The sequence below is a fragment of the Elaeis guineensis genome, chromosome 3 (genome assembly GCF_000442705.2).
Source record: "Elaeis guineensis isolate ETL-2024a chromosome 3, EG11, whole genome shotgun sequence".
In the NCBI taxonomy this organism is placed as follows: Eukaryota; Viridiplantae; Streptophyta; class Magnoliopsida; order Arecales; family Arecaceae; genus Elaeis; species Elaeis guineensis.
The window spans coordinates 124,632,629-124,642,616 of NC_025995.2; positions in this window are offsets into that span (position 1 = coordinate 124,632,629).

Genomic DNA, 9,988 nt, shown 5'->3' on the forward strand with positions numbered 1-9,988 from the left:
TAGTCCCCAAACTAAAATGTCCTCCTTTGTTGATATCGGAAGAGGTATTGCAAGCACCAGGTGCAAAAGATCATTAGATAGGAGCTGAGATAAATTTTTAGTTAACCACTGATGAGAGTTGTCAATATATTTAGAAAGATTTTTTTGATAAATATCAGAGTCCATATTAACAAATGTTGGCCACCATTGTAAAGGACAAATAGAAATCCAAGGATCAGTATAAATATTAATATTATGTCCAGATCCTATCATGTACTGAAAATAGAATTGCACATTAATCCCTTCCATACAAATTTTCTTCCAGATGGCTGAGCTAGATTTCGGTGGGGAGTATCTTATCCAGGAGCCAGAAAAATGATATTTACCTTTAATTAATCTTACCCATAATGAGTCAGAATGTAAGATAAGGAAAGCTGCCAACCTCCTAATGCATTGCTTTTTACGATAAATTAAAGATGTGACACTAAGACCTCCATTTACTTTTAGTAAACAAATTTTATCCCAAGTAATATGATGAAATCCTCTAGTATCCATTGAATGTCCCCATAAAAAAGCCCTAAATTTCTTTTTCATTTGATTTAAAATTATAAGCGGAAGATGCACAGCACTTAAAATATAAGTTGGAAAAACTAATAACACAAATCGAATAAGCGTAGCTCTACCAGCAAAGGATAACGTGCGCCATTTCCAAGCACCAATTTTTGATGAAATTTTATTTATAAAATATTTATACTGAGTAATTCTTAAGATGTTTGGAGACAAAGGGATGCCAAGATAAGTCCAAGATAGAGGATGAAAAGAAAAATGCAAAAGATATAAGATGGACTCTTTCACAGCAGAGGAAACAGAAGATGAGAAACAAATAGAAGATTTATTATGATTAACTCATTGACCAGAATATTGACAATAGGTATCAATGATAGAAGCAAGAACAATAGCATTTCTAGTCGTGGCCCAGGCATAGAGCAAGTAATCATCCGCATAAAAAATATGAGAAAAATAAGGTCCCCCTCTAGGACGATAAATATATAACAATTTATTCTAAACAACCGTGGTTAAAAGATTAAAAAAAATTTAAGCCACAAAGATGAAAAGATAAGGGGAAAGAGAGCAACCTTGTCTAATACCATGAATGTCGGTAAACCAGTGTGTAGGTGATCTATTAATGAGCAGAGCAAATTGAGAAAATTGAATGCAAACTTTGATCCAAGTAATAAAAATTTGATGAAAACTACACATGTGCATAATATGAAACAAAAAACTATAATTTACTCTATCATATGCCTTCTCCATATCAAGTTTCATCATCATTAGTCCATGTGATCTGGATGCCCTAGCTAAAGAATGCATTAACTCTTGAGCAATGAGAATATTGATGAAAATGTTTCTACCTGAAACAAAAGCACGTTGCTCCTCAGATATCAAGGAAGGAAGAACAGACTTAAGATGAGTGACCAAAATTTTTGCCAAGATTTTATATATAGTATTACATAAACTAATTGGCCTATAATCGTTAGGTGTTTGAGGAATAGATTTTTTTGACAAAAGAATAATGAAAGTTTGATTCCATGTAGATGACAACATACCTATGTCAAAGAAATGTTTGACTGTTAATATTATATTATTTTTAATTATTGATCACAAATGCTGGAAGAATAATGCAAGAAATTCATCTGATCCTAGAGCTTTATCAGATTGCATATTATGGATAGCATCTTCAATCTCTGTATCTGACACTCGTTTAGTTAGATCCATGTTTTACACAAAAGAAATTAAAAGAGTTAGCAATAGATAATCTAACTGCGATACATTTTCATCTTGTTGCCAATGGTGCATGAAATGATCAAGTAACAAACTATGAATGTTCTCTTGTTTAGTTAAACAATTAGCATGAGGATCCACTATTTTCATTATTCTGTTTTTCCTCCTTCACATAATAGTGGATATATGAAAATATCGAGTATTTGCATCATATTCTTGCAACCAGGTTTGCCTAGACTTTTGCCTCCAAAGAAGTTCTTGATGATTCAAATTTGCATTATACTCCACCAGCAACTTTAGCAATCGGTTATGAAGTAATGGAGAAAGCCCCCCCAAATTTACTTCTATTATTTGCAAATCATAAATTTATGAATACAGAAGCTTACCTTTTCGAAACAAGTTACCTAACCTAGTTTTCCAATTTTTAATGGCCATACGAACATTTTGGAGAAGTGTATTGAGGCGATCGTCCGAAGTGATGTTTTCATCATGCTGCCAAATTTGCTGTACAATGTTAGTCAGAGAATTATAAGATAACCAAAACTTTTCAAATCTAAATGGAATAGGGCTTCTCCAGATATGATTAGACACCACAATAGATAGAGGACAATGATCAGAAGCAAACCTAGCCAGATGGATAACAAGAGATTCAGTATACAAATTCAATCAGCTTGAAGAAACAAAAGCTCTATCTATCATCTCTCAGATCTTGGTTATACCCAGATGATTATTACACCAAGTAAACTTTGGACCCGTGAATGCTAAATCAATAAGGCCAGTTTGATGTAAACAAGCTCTAAATTTTCTAATTTCACGGTCAACCCTAAAATATCTACCTCCCCTGTTATCCTTCGGGTTTAGAATACAGTTAAATTCATCAGCCAATAAAAATGAAAATCCCATAGACACCACTAACTGGATCTGATTCCATAAGCTCCGACGCTCAATATAAGAAGTACTAGCATAAACTAACACTAATATCTTGTTGGGTTTATTGGGAACAAAAATGGCACCAAAAACAATCTGCCTTTCAACATGCATAAAAATTTTTTTTCCTAAAGACTTATGCCAAACTACCACAATGCCTCCTGACAAACTGACAGCTGGAATCACATAAACACCCCATTGGTGATTCAAAAATCTACTTATTCTATAAAAAGCATTACTCTATAATTGGGTTTCAAGAAAACAAATAATATCATATTTTTTCGTTCTTAAGAGCATTTTTGTATGATTTGTAAAGGATGACTTTGCAGCTCCTCTGCAATTTTACACAATCATCTTCATTGTTAAGGATTAGAAGGAGAGCCCTATTTAAACCCTCCAACCCTGTCCCCATAGAACCAGTAACATCCAAAATTTTCTTATCTTCTCTTGATGGAGATGCATCCCGATGGAGAAGAAGAGTGAGTTGAAGCTATTGAACCACCACCCCATGTGTGTGGTTATTCAACTCAGCTACCTGTTTATCAGATTTATGCTCAACCACATTAGTGTTAGCTATCACAGATTTGTTCAAATTAGTATCCATCGGTTTCCACACTTTGATAGTCTCAAATTTTTGTTTAGGATGAGAAATGGATGGAGTCCCTGTTTCGGAGTCCAGCGGAGATGTCGGAACTTTGATTAAGATTTTAGCTTACAATGGGGAGCTAGTACTAGGAAAAGATGGAGAGGACTTTGGCTTAATAAGAGATCACTTTTTTTTTATCTTTTTTATCACCGTCACCTATGGACGGAGCTACAAAAACCATATGCTACACATCCTTCATAGGTTGATGTGTACTAGTCTCTTCAAAACTTTGATTCATCAACGGAGCAAATTTGGATGGAGTTAAGGATATGTCATTAGTGTCTTCTTGGCATTTTAAGTACATTTAGTTTGCCATCAGAATCAAAATCCGAATTCAAATCAGGATCAAAATGAGTTAGATTAAAAATCACAATAAATTTACTAAAAATATTTGAAATGAACAACTTTTTTGTTCCTTTCATTTACGATCGAAATCAAAATTATAATATTATGAGTACTAGAAGAAAGTCTGAATTAGATCATTCCTACTATCTTTCATGAATGAAAATGAAATTCCTTCCATTCAAAAGATTGGAATGAGAATCAATTATTTCGATTTCTAAAATCCAACTTCTTCTAACCAAACATATCCTTAGATTCATTTTCTAAAATCCAAGGGTCTGCCGCGACACTGGGGCTGTTGCTTTTTATGCATATTCACGAAGGAAATAACTTAAGAACTATGAAAGAACTAGAGGGAGAAACTGGTAATCCCTTGTAACTTGTCACACCATAATGGAAACAGGAAAGGTCAGTTTCGCATTTGTTTCTCACAAAACAGAAAGCAGATTAATTCTATCATCTTGGACACTGTTCACTACATAACATTCACAGCTGATGTGCTAGATTTTCATTATCGGACTCAACCACATGTTGGCCAATTCTAATTGACTCATATGGGATTTTGCTATTACATGAATGCCTGTTGGCTCCACGATAAGCTTGAGTCGTACACTCAGTTATGACCCGTCACAGATGCAATACATTCCACTTCGACATTCATGTTTTTGCTATCAGGTTCATGATTTCTAATTGTACCAAGGCTGTTGTAGATTGCAAAAACCAATGGACAAAAGTCTTGATGCATTTTTGTGGCATCTGTGATTTGGAAAATTATATTACTTTTTCCAACCCCTCGATGGAGCCAACATGAATATTTCCTACGAAGCACATGAACTATTCAAACATCGGATCAGGAAGATATTTCCTCTATTTTATTTATTTATTTATTTTTGATAGAAAGAATATATGCCTTCTATGGAGGCTTAACTTCAGTTGCTCGCTATCAAATTCAGAACCCAGTTCAAGCGATCGATATTGCAAACTTTTTGGAAGGAGCATGACTTTGAAGCCAACATTAGATAAATTAGACTTTAAACTGCATGCAATATATCACCACCACTTATTTTTATGGACCCCATTCATCATCTATGTATCTCGATTTCTCGCCATAGAAATGAAAGACTGTGATTATTGATGTGTACAACATGACCTCACTTTGACTCACTCAAAAAGCAAGAAAGCTAAGGTCCGCCTGGGTACGTGATTGAATACTCAATACTGTTGCTGTCAAGATGTACACATGTACATCGAAAAACTTCACGACGTATGCAATCCATTCTTCTATCCAAAGTTGTTCTCAGCCATGAAGCAAAGTGGATGGCAATTGAACCTTTTTCAAGATAAAACTGCAACCTAGGACACGCACGCAGATGAAGTCAATGGCAAATTGCAATGAGAAGGGGATGAGATTTATCGGCGGCATTTACATGGCCACACCAAATGCTGATGATTTCAGCCTGGGAATGGATCGATCTGGTGAATTTATCATGAATTGAACCAGTCTCCTATGACATGTGAGAAGGGTATATTTTCATCATATATGATTTAAAGAAGATATAGAAGGTATAATTTAAATACTATCAAGGAAGCTTGCTAAGCCCCATGGGTAGAGTCCTTAAATAATTAGCTTAAGTTAAGCACATGAGTGGTTTGGAAGTCGAATCAAGCTTGATTCAGAGGTAAACAAATCAATCTCCAACTAGCAAGTTTGAATCGAGCTCATCGAACCGATCAATCAGGCTCGTACTCAGCCCGATTCAAAATTAAACTCGAAGTAATGATAAACAAATGGAGCTTCAACTCGAGGCTTGATTTTGAAACGAACTTGTTGATTGCATCCAAGCTACGCCAAGTTCCACCTGACTGTACCCGTAATCGTGGGCTTTGGTAGTTGGGCCCTCTCAGATGAGGACTCCCTATGCCAAGCCTAGTATGAAGAGTCGAAAACCGAAGAAATATTGCAATTTCTTCATTGCAGGAGTTATAACTATGCCATGGATTAGCCCGCTTCAGAAAAAAAGATGGTTGGAATCAAGAGTGACAATATGAAACGTTCTGGCACGGAAAGGTAGCAGAACCTGGAAAGAAATCATGTATTTAATTCAATAATGACTGCTGCTCGATAACAGTCTTAATTTATAGAACAAAGTGCTAAGAGGAAAGGAGCTTGTGGGGGCTGAAAGGAAAGAGCTTTATCTTGCCAGGGATAACGTCTGCGAGCATGCTTTAAGAAGGTTTACTTGCATATTTTTGCCGTATCTGTGGTGACAAGTGTACGTTAGATAAAGATAAAAACCCCGTCGGACACTTTTAAATAATCATACCATTTGCTGCAGAGTTAATGGGAGTCAACGGAAAATGGATTACATGGATAGGATTCCACAAAAACCCAATCTTCTAATCCAAGCCCAGTGGTAGTGGTCCAAATGGGGACCTTAATCTGAAAGACTGTCGTTCATGGAACCAAATCCAGGACTTTAAGTCCGTCCAAATATATTGCTCAACCAAAGGCTTTCACGAATTAGAAAAACTCTGCCCACAGCCTGGCCCATAGTGCCCTTTTAGGAGAAATGTGTATAACTAAGCAAGGGATTAGCTGAATCTAATAAAAACTATTAGAAATCAGCATCTCACTTCATGTTTATCGCCAACAAGTTAAAAGAGCCCCTGATGGCAGCCATGCGATGCAAGGGGTGTAGGCCTACATCTTTCATTGGCAAAGGGGAGAACGATGTTGAATCAAAACGAGCACTGTTATACACGGAGTATGTTCTAGTGTTCATGCCTACCATCTTGCACCATCCATATATGTCACGCCCCCAACTCGAGATTGTGAATCGATGGTCATGGCAACCGCCGCATACTCATAGAAAACTCTTCCCATAAGCATGCAAGGCATCTTATCATGTTATCTTAAAACAACAGCGGAATAATTAGTCAATAATTTAAATCCAAAATATAACGACCTAATTTTTTTCCTTTAATGTCTCAATAAATTCAATAATGATTCATAGGTCTTACATCAAATTCAATAAGACTTTCAATCTAAAATAAAAGTATAGGGATTCTACTTCTGATCACTCTTCCATTCATATCTTGTATCATCTTAATTCCTCAACATCTGTAAAAACAATAAAAATAGGAGGTAATGAGCTAGACAGCCCAGTAAGCAATAATCACTTTTCAATAGATTTCATCAGGCATTTAAGTAAATCATTATTTATAGAAAATAAGTATACAGAGTTCATCAATTTCAATTATGCAACATAATTCATACCAAATTCATTTCTTTTTCAAAAATTTAAGTTTCTTTCTAAATTTCAATTTCTTTCATTCTTAAATTCTTTTCGTCAACCATGAGCTATGACCACATTTTTTCTGTGGCAGGATCATAATACCGCATATCTACTTGCAGTGAGCTGCGAATTATCTGGCAGCAAAGTCCTTCGGAACCGCTGGTCTCTCTGGCGGTTTGTCGCTGGTCTCTCTGGCGACATGTCGCTGGTCTCGCTGGCGACATAAATCCTCAGGACAATCAATTGTCAACGTATATGCCCCCATTGGCAGGGTCCTTTACATAGTCAGGTTGTCAATTCATAGTGTTTCTTATATCATAATTCTTCATAAATCATATTTTATATTCTAATTTCGATAATAAAACATATAATCATGTAGTATCGAAATCAATCAATATAATGCATCATGAAATCAATATGTTCAATCATGCTTCATCATAATATTTCAAATAAGATATTTTCATAATAAAATACCATTCATCCAATTCATGCATCGTTTCACAAATCATGTCAGAAGAATACATTATAATTTGCCGATAAATCTAAAAAAAGTGAAACATTACTTACCTCGAACGCATTCCAATAAATCCACATAATTCTATAAATTTTCTTCCAAAAATTTTATTCGTAGATCATATCGCGATATCCCATGATCAAACATCCACAATCCTATACAGAATCAATTTCAATAATTAGAAAGAATACGAATACCATATTTCAACGGTTTAGATTGGGTCCAATCATCTAATTTCATCTAATCAAAATCTAATTAGGACCTAAACGATCCAAAGTTTGACTATCAGATCAAATCAGATTCGAAGTGATAGGACCGAGATTTCTTCATCGATTTCATAAAATCAAGTGGAGAGAGAAAATCAGAGGAGAGAGAATTCATGAGGTACAATTCAAATTGATCAGGTGACACAATCCAACATTACAATTGGTCCAATATCTCAATTGGTGAAATCAACATGATCAAATCAAATCATGGCTAGATCGGAATCATGGATGATCAAATCTAAAGATTCATGGTCTGATTAAGGTGGGTGCCAGTACGCTGTCTGACAATCATAGATCAGGGTTCTTCATTAAAATCAGATCAAACTTATTAAAAGAAATTTCTTCATTCACTAGCCTTTTTTTTTTTAGAAAGAGAATCAATCTAGAGAGAAAATATTTTAGAGAGAGAAAATTCTAGAGAGAGAAAACTCATCTTGAATTCTTCAGACAATATGATTCAACAAATTCTGATCGATCAGATCAAATCATGCTAAAATTATCATGTGGATAATTCAATAAGATCATGAAAAATAAAATCTAAAAATACCTGATCTGATCAAAGTGGATGTCGGTGTATCGTCCGACGATCACAGATCAAAAATCCATTACGAGAATCATTTAAATTCATCATCATTCTTCTCAAAATTCTAAAAATCTTAGGAGAGAGAAATAATCTAGAGAGAGGATTCTAGAGAGAGAAAGTCCAATTCTAGAGAGAGAAAATACTAGTTCAGACTGAAGAGAGAGAGGGAAGAGAGAGAAACTCTCTTTCTCATATTTTATTATTTATATCATTATTTATTAATTAATTTAATAATTTTTTTTCTTTTTTTTTCTCTCTCTCTTTTTTTTTTCTTTTTCTTCACGGAAGAGAGAGGAGAAAATCCTATTTATTATTATTATATCATTATCATTTTATTTTTCTTCTTTCTTTTTTTTTTTTTCTTTTTCTTTTCTTTTTCTTCTTTTTCTTTTCTTTTTCTTTTCTTTTCCTCCTCCTCCTTCTTCTTTTCTTCTTCTCCCGTGGGTTCCTTTGGGCCAAAACAGGGGACCCTGAGGTCCCTCCGTTGGTTGGCCGACCGGCGGCGCAGCCGGCGTGGGGTGGCCGTCGGCAAGAGGAGGGTGACTCGCCGATAAGAAGAGGGCCAAGATCGATAGTCGGCGGCGACCACCGGCATCGGAAATCAAAGAAAAACGAGCAAAATATAGAGGTTCTTCCGCAACAAAATCCGACGACTCCGGTCACCGGCGAGCGTGCACATCGGCACGGGAAGGAAGAGGGAGAAGAGAGGAAGGGGAGGAGGCTTACCTCCGTCGCCAGCGAAGCTTTTCCGGTGAGAAATTGGACGGCACAGGGACGGTCTTCCGCGGGATTTTTCCGGCGATTGCCGCCGTTTGAGTTTAGGATTTTCGATGGAAAGGAGAGAGGAGGGATCTCCTCCTTAAATAGGGCCGGAGAGAACTTGTTTCCGACTCCGATTAGGAGCCGGCGAGAGGAGGAAGAAGACTCCCTTCGGGAGTCTTCTCCCCTGTTTTTCTATTTATTTTTTTTTTTTTGTTAGTTTGGGCTTTGGCTGGGATATCACAGTATACCTCAGCTTTAAATATTACAAAAATATAAATTGAAGGAGTATATTTTGATCCATATCATCGGTTGCTATGAATGATTGAAGTCTTTTTTCATGCAACAAAGATTTTATCATCAAGTGGAAAGTAGAGTGCTACCTTAATCCGATCTGGTTCTTACACTAAAATTAGGGAAGACCTAGTCTATGTATTTGAATTCAAAACAGAATCAAACCATTGATGATAGACATTTTGTTGTCGAATATTTGCAATAAATGCAAACTAGGGGATATATTATTCAATTTGAATCAGGAGGCCTATCATCTATACAGTGCAATTTAATAAGGTATCTATTAATTATATTCTAATCCAATCCATTCTTTCATAAAGATAATAAATAAGTGAAATCCAATCCTTGTATATAGTAGGCACGGCTTAGCATATGCTAAAGTTGCAGAACGAAGATTAGTACATACATTATTCAATTGGAATGAGAAGCCTGAGCATCCATACAAAACCTTTTAATAATTTTACATACTTATACATATAATTTAATTGATTTCTGAAGAAAGATAATTCCAAGCCTTGTATATAATAAGTATGAAGGTTACTGAATGCTTAATGACGGATATTTAATTTACCTAACAATTCAAAAAGGTACCAAAATAAT